At 29.9% G+C, this 12044-nt stretch overlaps 1 long non-coding RNA gene across 1 annotated transcript in view; it reads right to left on the reverse strand.

Moving 5' to 3' along the window:
• Positions 1-4503: 4503 nt before the first annotated feature.
• Positions 4504-12044, reverse strand: part of LOC140664014 (uncharacterized) — a 71892-nt gene continuing 64351 nt past the window's right edge. The window contains exon 3 of the long non-coding RNA XR_012046372.1: positions 4504-4589. This is a non-coding gene — a long non-coding RNA (uncharacterized lncRNA). The remainder of the gene's footprint in view (positions 4590-12044) is intronic.

The raw sequence follows: 12044 nt of genomic DNA on the forward strand, positions 1-12044 counted from the left end.
ACTTCTTATCAAAATATATTCTGTGCGCGATTCTGGCGCAGTGAGTTGTGCGTCTCTCTGTGCCTAAAATCTCGGGTTCAAATCCGATCAGAAACATCGAATTTGTTCGATTTTATTTGATCGCCACCTCTCGGAAGGCAACCCACCGAGAGTATCTTGCCACAAAATTTTCTCTATCTAGGCCGTTCGGAACCGGCATTAAATTAGGTAGGTCCCATATGACTGCAGATAAGACGCACTCTGCAGTAATATGCTAGAGGGATCGCCAATCTCCGAATTCCGTGCAATCTTTAACAATTAAAATAACTTCACAATAAAATAAGCTTTATTGAGTGTTTAATAGGTTTAACATTCGACAAAAAAGTGTCGTAAATTGGTATTATAATTATTTCAAGACATTGGTAACAGAACATCAAGAGAAAGTAGGAAATACTTTCTTTACCACTTTACTACACTTTTTTGTCGGATGTTAAGCCTATTAAACACTCAATAAAGCTTATTTTAACCAGTTTGGTCGATCAATAATAACACCCAATTAATTTCATCAAAATATATTCTTATATATTCTTATATAATCTTGATTTCAATATTTTAAATTGCTTAATTGCTTATAAAGCCAGATCATATTATATATTATTCTGACAATTTTTGCGATTATTCGAAGATTGCGAAAAACTGACATTTCATCTTTTCTTACCTTTAGAAATATATTCTCCTAGTATACAATAAATACAATAAATTTTTTTTTTTTTTGATAAGAAATAGCGCACATTTTATATAAAACTAATCGATGAAAATTTTTTATAAAAAAATAAAAGAAATTGTATCTGTTATATAGATATTTAAAAAATATATTCGGGAAAGAAGTAAAAAGCAAGGGTGTGACGCTCATTTTTAAAATACTCGGAAATCACGAGAGAATATACACATACATATATTTCAGTTTTTCAAATATTTGCATTTATCCAATGTAAGCAATTTAATCCATCTTTATCTATTCGAGATAAATGTCTTCGCGGTTAAACGATAATAGAAAAAGGAAATGATGTAGGAAAGTGTAGCGACGAGTAGCGACTGAAAGGAGCAGAAGCGTAATTAAACCAATCCCGCTTTCGCATACTTGTTTCGTTCTCATGATGCAATCTTATCAGATCATCGCGTCTACTACTTTATTCCCTGATGGACTTAATTACAGTAGAAGATGCTCAGTGAGTACTTTTGTACTTTCGCTTGTTCGTCGACGGCAAACAACAGAACCGAAATAACGAATTCCCACATCTGCGGCGGCGCAGATCGCGTCGTAGAATTCCCAAAGAAGATGAACGGAAATGTTTGTATTCATTTCGACATCCATTAGTGATTACGTTAAAAGTCCAAGTTTGCTGCAAATGTCTATTCACCGAGACTGACTCTAACTTTTAGGTTTCACCACGTATTTAACTGTCTGGCAGTCTAACGCGTAGCGAGGTATGGGTCTCCAAATCCACCGGGAAAGCTTCGAAGAAAATTGCGCGAGACGCTGCCCGGGATAAGAAACGTGTCTTAAGAAGACGCTGTTGTTGGGAAAACGCGCGCGCGAAAAGTTGATTTGTACCGGCCATGTGTCTTGACCCTTTTCGGAATTAATACGTTGATATAACACCGTGGAATATCGTACGTGACTTTTTTCGAAACATTACTCATAAACATAACGTTGCGGAGAAATATTTCAATTTATGTTTCTGGTTCTAAAAATTAAATGTTTTATTCGTATTGTTCGGTAGGCGAAAAAAATACCAAAGTATAATCGTAAACGTTCCGCATTTAATTCGTGTCTATGATTCATTCCATTAGGCTTATAATAAGCTTTGCCCACGAGTGGTTCCGTAACGTCTTCGCGAGATATTATTTACACAAAGAAAGAGAGAGAGAGAGAGAGAGAGAGAGGTGATAATTAATATTACTCGCGTATACTTGAGAAATACAAAAACTTATGTATCTTATTATTTACTGTGTATTATTTTGTGCTTTTCCGACTTGGCTTGCGAGCTGCAGAACTACGATAATAGCGTTAAGTCAACGAGAAAATAAAAGTTATCTCCTCGTGTCAACGCCAAGACCTCGTTGAATGAGAGACAGGAGAAGAATGTTTAAGTGAAGTGAGGGCGATCACGAAAAATGGAAAGAAAGAGAAATTCGCCATTTCTGCTGAGAATATAGCGAAAGATATGACGAGTCTTTCATGGTTCGTCGCGTTTCGACAAACTCGCCACAAAGGTAAAGTGAAACAGCAGCAGAAAAGGAGAATATTTCCCTTAATATCTCTATACCTTAGCACGCCCCTCATTGCCGCCGTCTATTCTTTCTATTTCGTCTGAGAAATAACAGGGCGCTGCTAGAATTGCGTGGAAAAAGTGCTCATTTGCGGATCTCATCGCTTTCGACCCCGCGTCCGGCGTTATCGTCCGGCTTTTGTATGAATATCGTTAAACTTTTCGTCTCGGGACATAAGAACGTGAGAGCCAGAATTACTGATAAAAGATCTCTTAATAAGAAGCGCAATATCACCAGACATACCTTGGTCGTTTGCGATTTTATTTCGCATGCGCAGTTTATCATTTATATGACAGCTTATTGTAAATTTTTATTTTTATTAATTTTTATTTGCGGAGATTAATTATTATTATGTATTTTCTTGTAGCAAGATACATTATATTTCATTTAAAAATTTTTATATTGAATTATTATTAATGTTTACTGAAAAGACAGCAATTTTAATTAGATTTAAGATTATTTTCTCTCTCTCTCCCTCTCTCTCTCTCTCTCTCTCTCTCTATATATATATATATATATATATATAGAGAGAGAGCACTGACTTTATTATTTATTGTTTTATATATATATATATAAATGTTCTCTTTCCTTGTAAAACTAATTGTGTATATTCAATAAAAAAACACAATTGTAATTATACATGATTTAAATTTAACATTTAACATTACAGTTTAACTATGTTAGACATAGTAACTGAAAATAGAAAAAAGAAACAGTTTTTTATCGGAACCTCTCATTAAGAGCATTTTAAAAAAGATTTCAGGAAATGAATGAATCGAAATTCTCTATAACTTTATTCGATCACAGGATTTCTTTCAATGTGATTTCGCACAAGAGATACACAATTGCTCTTGTCCTCTTTTTACGTGTCGTAGTTCATAGTACGCTAGTATAGCCATTACTGTGATTAAACTAGATTAGCCGATTGCAACGTTTCGATTGTCGCTATCCGATACTCTTAGAGAACTTGGACGATTGCGACGAAATTACTCTCTACACTTTTTTGAAAATTGTTGAAATATATATAATCTACGCTTTTAAGTGATTACACTGTATTTTTCAGTTTTAATGTGCATATCTTTACAAATATAAAATTCAAAGAGCCATTTTGTTAATTGACAGAATTTAAAAGTTAGAATTCAGTTCACAAAAGTAGGATTGTTTAATAAAATATAATGTTTGTAAGTTAAATTTCTAATTTTTATATTCAAATTGATTATATATTAATTAAAAAAATAGTTCTATAAAAAAGGGATTATAAGTTTTTTTAATAAAGAATAATAAATAATATTGCATGCATTATAAAATATCAATAAAACATTTAAAATACATAAAATGCCAAAATCAATGATAAGAACAAGGATTTGATATGCGCATATAAGTTTTTTATTTTTATTGTAATATTCATTTACGTTAATTTTTATTTTTAATGTATTAAAAATTAATTCAACATAGAAACATTATTTTTTTAAAAACTTTCAATGGAAACACTTATTTCTATTCACTCTTTAAATAAATACAATATATATATAGTCGCACATATAAATATGTTATATAAATTCGAAAGAGGGCAAAAATTTAATGTAATTTTAGACATGGACAAAATTTAATTAGAAGACGTTAATTTGATTGTTCGGGAAATAATGGAGAAAATTAATTTGTTTTAGTTTAATCTAATTGTTCTTTTCATTATTTATCATAAGATAAACATTAAATTTTTTAATTAATACAATTATATTATACATTAATTAATAAACTCTATTATTGTGGCAATATTTTTCATATATTTAATTTGCATTGTTCAAAAATTTCTTTTTTTCAAATTTTATTTAATTATTAATTTATTAATTTTTAAATTATTAATTTATTAATTTTATATTCATTTAAAATTACTTTATTTACTTTAATTCATACTTTAAAATTATTTTATTTATTTATTATTTTAATTATTAGTAAAATAATTTCAATTCTATCATTTTAATTACATAATTTTATAGTTTTACTTTTTTAATATCTTAAAAATTTTTTTTATATTTCAATTATAATATACACAAACGTAATATAATAGTTTCTTATTATTTTTATAAAAATAATAACCAGTCATTATTTTCCGAATAATTTGTAACTGTGATTAAAAAAACTCACGGATTCTTGATGCACCGCCACTGTACTGTTGCTACTGCGTTTGTTTCCTAACATCTGCTTTAATCTGTATCCGATTGCTGTTAACTATTTTATGTTCGCGATGATTATTTATCGTACTCCGATGAGGCACTCTAAACAAACAATACAAAAAAATTATTTTCGTAAAAATAATAGTCACGCATTATTTGTAACATACTGTATAATAAAGACTCTCACCAGATTCGATACGGCACTACTGTTCATTTTCTGTTTTATTCTATATCCGACTACTATTTTTTGTCCACTATTTTATGCTTGCGATGATTATTTACACACTTCAATGCGACATGATGTACTGCGAACGAATGGACAGTACAAAAAAATAGGAAAATCATCCGTAAATACTTTCGACACTTCCGATCAGACTCGGTCACACTCGTGAATAGCACGAAACGCGTTAAAAAATATACTCTTTCGACCGATGCCGATCTAACGCGATCGCCCATTTACGAATATAAAAAAAACTCATGTATTATCGCGATCAAGCAAATTAAGTAACCCGTCAGAAATTGATTCACTTCCAGTTCGTTAAACGTGTCACGTTTTTTCGATAGCGTCAGAATCTCAAAATCATGACGAAATGTGACGCTCGAGCACCGACTGTTACATAAACATCTCAAGCAATGACGTCATCCCTCCCTTATGTCCCACGCCCCTGCCTTATCAGAGACGCTGTCTTTGATGAATTCGCGATTTTTGAGATTTCCTTCGAGATTTACAGGTCGCCCGTCAATCCCCGGTACTTCTCGTAACGCTATAAAATGCTCGGGATGATCGTCGATCGAGCAAATAGCGTCGAAATACACGCGAGTCATGGCAGTATCGGAACATGACGACGAAACGACGAAGCGGAATAGAACGATCTCGAAGCTCGCTAACCGCCACCGATTGCGATAAATGCGTATAGATAAAGTTTGTTTCGAGCTTACGGGTCGAAGCCACTTCTAACGTGATCTTATACGCGATATTTGCCCAAAATCGACCAAAATCGACGTAAACGACGCGGGGCGATCGCGGACGCTAGACGCGAATTGGTGGGCGGTTAAGAAATTTATGATCACGCCGATTCATCCAATTCACGCCGCTACGCGGCGGAAATTGTCTACCTACCTATTCGTAAATATATTTTTGCTAACGCTTAAAGATTTCTTAGCGATGCTTTATCATTATATGTGTTAAAAGAGAATTAATTACAGCAAAATTATAAATTAATCATATTTATAATCATATTTATCGCGATATTTTCTTTCAAAAATCATGATACAAAATATTACCGCGTGATATGGTTTGTGTTAGATTTGGCGCTATATACACATGTATTTGAAAGCTTAATCAAAATAAAAGGAGCAAGGATTTTTTCGTCTTAATTAACCGATCACACTTGTAACATTTTTATCAACGCCAAAACATTTACAACTTGAACGCAGTCGTAAAAATTTCAATTACATATAGAGATGCGAAATTTGATCACGTAATATATTTAATTTCTCATTTCTATGCGAGAAAAAGATTCTTTAATATTGTAACTATTTATCAATAAATAATGAGAATATTAATTATTTAAATTAGAATCAATAAATGCTCGATATTATTCGAGTTATGACATGAAAAATATAAAAATATAAATTTATTAAATTAAAATAATGCAGAAACATGTATTATGATAATATGATAAAGCGAACTTGATCACACCATACATATTAAAGAAACTTGAATTTGACAAATTCAGGAATATATGCGCCTTCGGCGAGACATGAGTGTTTTAACGAGAAAATGAGAAAAGCATCATTCTTTCACTTAGGGACAATTAATTTCTCCGGGAAGATTCTTTCAGAGTTTCGAATTTTATCATATGCAAGCATATGTGTATGTATATGACTTTATTTTTTATGTTTCAATATTCTCTGCTTGTATTTTTCTATGTATAAATATATTTTTATATCGTTGACATGTGCATTAACCATATGTCACACGTATAATGTACGATAATATATTTGCAATGCTTTTTGCAGTTTGTTAATTTTTACTTAAATTTTGTAGTTTATTATTAGTAGTAGTATATTAATTGATTTTATTCGTTTATTTATTTCTACATTTGCAAGCAATACTAGATATATATCTATATGTATAGAAGCTTAATATATAGAATATGCATATATCTATTAAAACTTACTGAGAGAAGATATTTATAATTTATAAATATATTATATATTTTTTTAATTGAAATTTATAATTTTTTGGAAATATGACTCGGTAAAAATTTTCTTTTTTTAGGCAATATTTTAGCTCGCCTATATATATACGTATACTTCCCTAATTCTAAATTTTTCAGATGATCAAATTAAAATAATATTAGCAAAAAGGTATTATTGTTACAGTTCAGGTAGTCGGTATTAATATATTAAATTCTAGTGTTAGACACAGAAGAAATAAGATGTAACTATTCTGCTAGTCACACGAATTTGAGATCAATTTTAATTAAGAATGCATTGATATCAAAATTGATGTATTTTTTAATAGAAACTTGTTCGATTAATCATAGGTATTTTTTCAGGTTTGTTATATAATGTGAATCAGTCAGTTAAAAAAAATAATTTAAAAAGACAAACAGAATCCTAAATATTATACATGATAACATGTTAATAAATAAACTGGAAGCTTTTACACAGACAGTTTTTGTAAAAAACAGAGAAATTACCTATATGTATATATGTACAATATTTTTCTATATTCGCCAAACAATTTGGTAAACGTTTTGTTCAAAGTCGAGGTAGTGTACTATTTTCTCTGACTAATACTTTAATACTGACGAATACTTTTAACGCGTTTTAATCTCGTTACTGAATCGAAACGTTGAGATATATCCGGTATATGGAACGTTGCTATCACTATAGTATGCTATAAACACACATCCCGTGCCAATTTCAGTTTTAAAAAAAATTTGAAAACTGACGCGGTTTACATCCCTCTTCAATGCACGTTTCGTTTAAGCGCATATAACAAAACGTAGTAACAAAAAAGCTGTTTCATCCGTATGTCAGTTGAAACAACATGGCGTAACAGCGAGTTAACGACTCGATCGTGAAATGTTCGCAACGTGCTTCGATGTGACGTGCAGATGCACGCACTGTCGTACGCATTCAAAGAACGGCACTGCACTCGACAGATGAGCAAATAGCAATGCGTATATGTCACGTTATCGTGTTATACTGATTGAAAAGGTAGTACGTTTTCACAACTTTTGATCAGTAAAATAATTTGCACCAACAGTATTCATTATTATTATATTAAAAGAGCAGAATAAAAAGAGATCTAATCATGGCAATATCGAAGAATGCAAATAAATGCTCAGTTTAATATGCACAATATTACGAAAAAAATATCAAATTAAAAAGAATATTTATGAATCTTGATTATATCTTTATAAAAAACACTCTGAAACTAAAAAAAAACATAAAATTATAAAAATACATAAAGATTATAGAAATCTAAAGTTTAATTCAGAATTACATATATAGAAATAACAAAGAGCTAAAATTTTAGAGAAATACAAAAGAATGTGAAGTTTTTTTATATATTAAAATTCACACAGAAATATTTAACAATTGAAGTATCCTTATAAGATTTCAGATATATTGTTTTATTGTACGTGTATACATATACCTATAAAATTTTTTACACTCTCTATTTCAAATTAGTATAATATTTGTCATTATTCGTCGTTTAAAAAGAGATTAAATTTTCATAGTTTTAGTTTGATAAACTGAATAGCTTTGTCAACAATGAAATACAAATTGAACAGGTGGACTGAAGAGCGTAACAATGATGCGGATAATAGCATCAATTAGCCGGTCACTTCGCTGCAAACCTTTACTAATGAAAAGGGCGAGGTTAACGGAAGCGTAATTGTTCACTGCAGTATTAGGTCATTGTGTGAAAGAAAAAGAAGCACCGAGAGATAACTGCAACAAGGATCGAAATAAAATTTTACGACGAGAAAAAATATTGTTATAAATATAATTCAGAATTCTTGATTCACATGTTTTAAATTTAAAATTACACAACTTGACGATACAAAATATTTTTATATTTAAAGCTACACATATATGCAAATAATAACCTAGTTAAGATATTGTTTTGAATTGTTTCTAAATATTCTAAAAATTATTATTAAATATTGTTTCTAATATTCTAAAAATTCTACATAGTTATTACTTATAGTATTATAGAATTTTTAAACTATTTGATTTCTTTTCAATTTTAATTCTTGAAGTTAATTTCTTTAGATTTTATTAAAATGTATTTATGTGAAATAACAAAATTTAAAATAAAAAGTAACATATCAATTTTTATCAAAAGCTTTGCAATTTAATTTTTAAAAATTTATTTTTAATCATTTAAAGCTAAAAAGTATCTGATGTTTTTTACTGTAAAAAAATAACTTAAATATAATATATACATATTCGGAAACGAAATATACAAGAAACTTGAGATTATTTTATATATTTTTTATTTGTCTATTGAAGAAAAGTTTTACGTTTTGCATGGATTTTGATATCTTTGTTTCTTGCATTACATACGAAGCCGTATGCGTTTATAGTCGTAGGTAACGAAATTTCTCAATCCTTCAATATCTTGCGCTGCAATTGTATCTAAGACAGAGCAATGTCTTTGAATCCCGAATGAAATAGCAACGTCGAGAGATACGTGACACTCAACACAATTTGTATCGGATCGTCCCGTTTCCTCCCCAGAGGATGGGAGAATGGTCGAGTACAAAATTCACAACACGATCTCTTTTATAGTGTCGATCCCGGGGGAGCCGTTGGTATTAAAGATGCATAATTCCCTTGCCGTTGTTTTTTAGGGTTCATTCTCAAACGGAAGGCAAAAGTATTCTGCGCGCAAAAATGTCTGTCGACGTCAAATGGGAACAACGATGCGGATAAAGTAAACATTTTTACAGATCTCTTTGTCTCAATATGCGAGTCGCGATATACGATCATAACATGAAAAACACACAAAGTATTTATTAAGTTCAATTATCGATGAAAGTGATTACACATTAAGATCTTTTCATAATTGCTGATAACTGATAGATTTTTATTTCTGAGTTTATTTTTTTATAATTTCTACCGACGTTTAAAACGCACAAACTTCTGCAAAATTTGTGTTTGTGATTAAGTAATAATAACTAATTAGTATAAGTATATAATAACAAACAGTATATTACGATTTATTACTGTAAGAGATCTCTTCGCCGTTAATGATTAATTACTTACTTATACGTTTAGAGGCAAAATATGTTTATCTTAATTATAACCAATCAAAGCTTAATTGCGATTGAGAAGGCGAAGTAATTAAATGTTTTCCAGAAAACTGTGAAAATTTATTGTACGCTTGTAGCAGACATTCGTTGCATAATTATTACTTAAAAATATTAAAAATAGAAAAATAGTATATATTACATTAAAATATATTATATAATATTAAAAATAAAAAAACACATGATATTCAATTATAAGATTCTTTTAATTCATATTTCATTCTTTAACATCGTCAACCGCTATTACATTTTTATCGGTTGTAATTGTTATTTACTGTCGTTAATATTTTAAGAGCCATACCATTACTGGATCAGAATTATCTCGCTGCGATCGAGAAAATAAAAGAGTATACAAATACAAACACAAAATAAATTTCTATTTAGAAGTTTAATGTAGTTGCCTCATACATAAAATTTCTTTCCAATGTATATAAATTATACAGTCGCAGAAACAAGAATTACATTCTAGAACCTTTTCACGAGCGCTAATATTGTACAAATGAGTTTGTTTTATTTTATAAAGTGTAATATTCATTTTTTCACTAATGTTTTAACTTTAAAATATCAGTGAAAAAAGCACCGATTATGAAAAAAAGAAAAATTTTAGTGACTGTATAAACGCTAAATGGTAATCCGCATGTTCGCGCGTGTCGAAATATCAAAACAATTACATAATTCCATTTTATCAAAAAACGCTTTTGTATTTTTTTCAATGATTACTTCTTACGATATCGTTTTTGTGCTTTGTAGTAACATATTGGAACTGCACTGTTAACTTCACCGCATATTTCTTTCGGATTATTTTGAATATTTGAATATTTTATTATATTAATTTTCATATTATTATGTTTAAATGTATCTGAAATATAAAAAGATTTATCTTAAGACTTTTATTAAAAGATACGTTGATACTTGTTATTATAATAACTGTTATAATAAGCTATTATAATAAGCTAATTATTTACAGTACCTTTAATAAATTGCAGAAAATAAAAAAAAGTTAATATTTACATAATAAGAAGCACATAATAATCTGTTAAAAATATTATATTATATTAATCACTCTGTTATATTTATTATATAATTAAATGAATTAATGTTAACCCAATATATTTTAAAGGTATTTGTACTATTGGTAAAAATTTTTGTAATTGTGCAATCTCAGTGTCATAAAATATAATATTATGGCAATTTAATATTTATTTTATATAAATGTGCGATTATTTTATCATAACCGATAGCAAAGCTAATACATAACGAAAAAATTTCATTTATTTTTATCGGCTAAAGGATAGAGATACTTGCCCGAGGTCACACACATGAAAGAATGAAAAATTTCTCTGAAATATTCTCGATATACGATCCGCGGTAAAAATGGAAAACAGTCGAATGAAATTCAGAGGATGGGCTTCCCGTGAAATCGGATAAGATTGATTCAAGCCGGCGGATTTTTGCAGGGAGAATCAGAAATCGGCTTAAACCCTGATACCTAGCTCGTTTCGATGAAGAGTGCAAAGTGTGGTACGTGCCTTGCGAGAGAGGCGACCTAAGTATCCTGAAAGGATTCCCAGGATCACGAGAGCTGATACATTTTCGGAATTTTATGCCTCAGAAACGACAACAGAATTTTCGGTTGCCGCTCGATGAAATTCTATCGAAAAACATATTTCGACTAAAAAAGAAAAATGCATACATTATTTTTCTCTTAGAATAAAATTCCATTGATATTAAAAGCGTTTAACTAAATTCTTTTTATACAATTTTTTATTATAATAAAAATAAAAAAGATTACAGAAGATAAAATCTTAAATTATAAATGCTAAAGAAATTTATTTTTCAAATTAAATTGCAATCATATTCTTTGGCTTGAATTTTTTGATACGTTTTATTTTACGTTCGATTACTCGTATAATTTCAAGCATCTATTAGATCGGTTACAAATACTGGTTACAAATACCAAGTAATCTACCGACACGAAACGGACTCAGTGTCTTTGAATCATGTTCCGTCTCTCAAAAGCTTCCACAAACTGATAGAGGATTTTGAAACGTGACTTGATTCCGCGTTCTAGTCCCAAGATGCAATCATCGTTTGATCGCAGGCGGACGGATTGGGAAGGATTACGAGAGGAATGAACGAAGGATAGTGATCGGGGAAGGAGTTTTAGTCGGGATTGGGGGTGTAGGCCAACAATCACGAACGATTGAATTGGCCTCTTGAG

This window comes from Anoplolepis gracilipes, chromosome 3 (genome assembly GCF_047496725.1).
Source record: "Anoplolepis gracilipes chromosome 3, ASM4749672v1, whole genome shotgun sequence".
In the NCBI taxonomy this organism is placed as follows: Eukaryota; Metazoa; Arthropoda; class Insecta; order Hymenoptera; family Formicidae; genus Anoplolepis; species Anoplolepis gracilipes.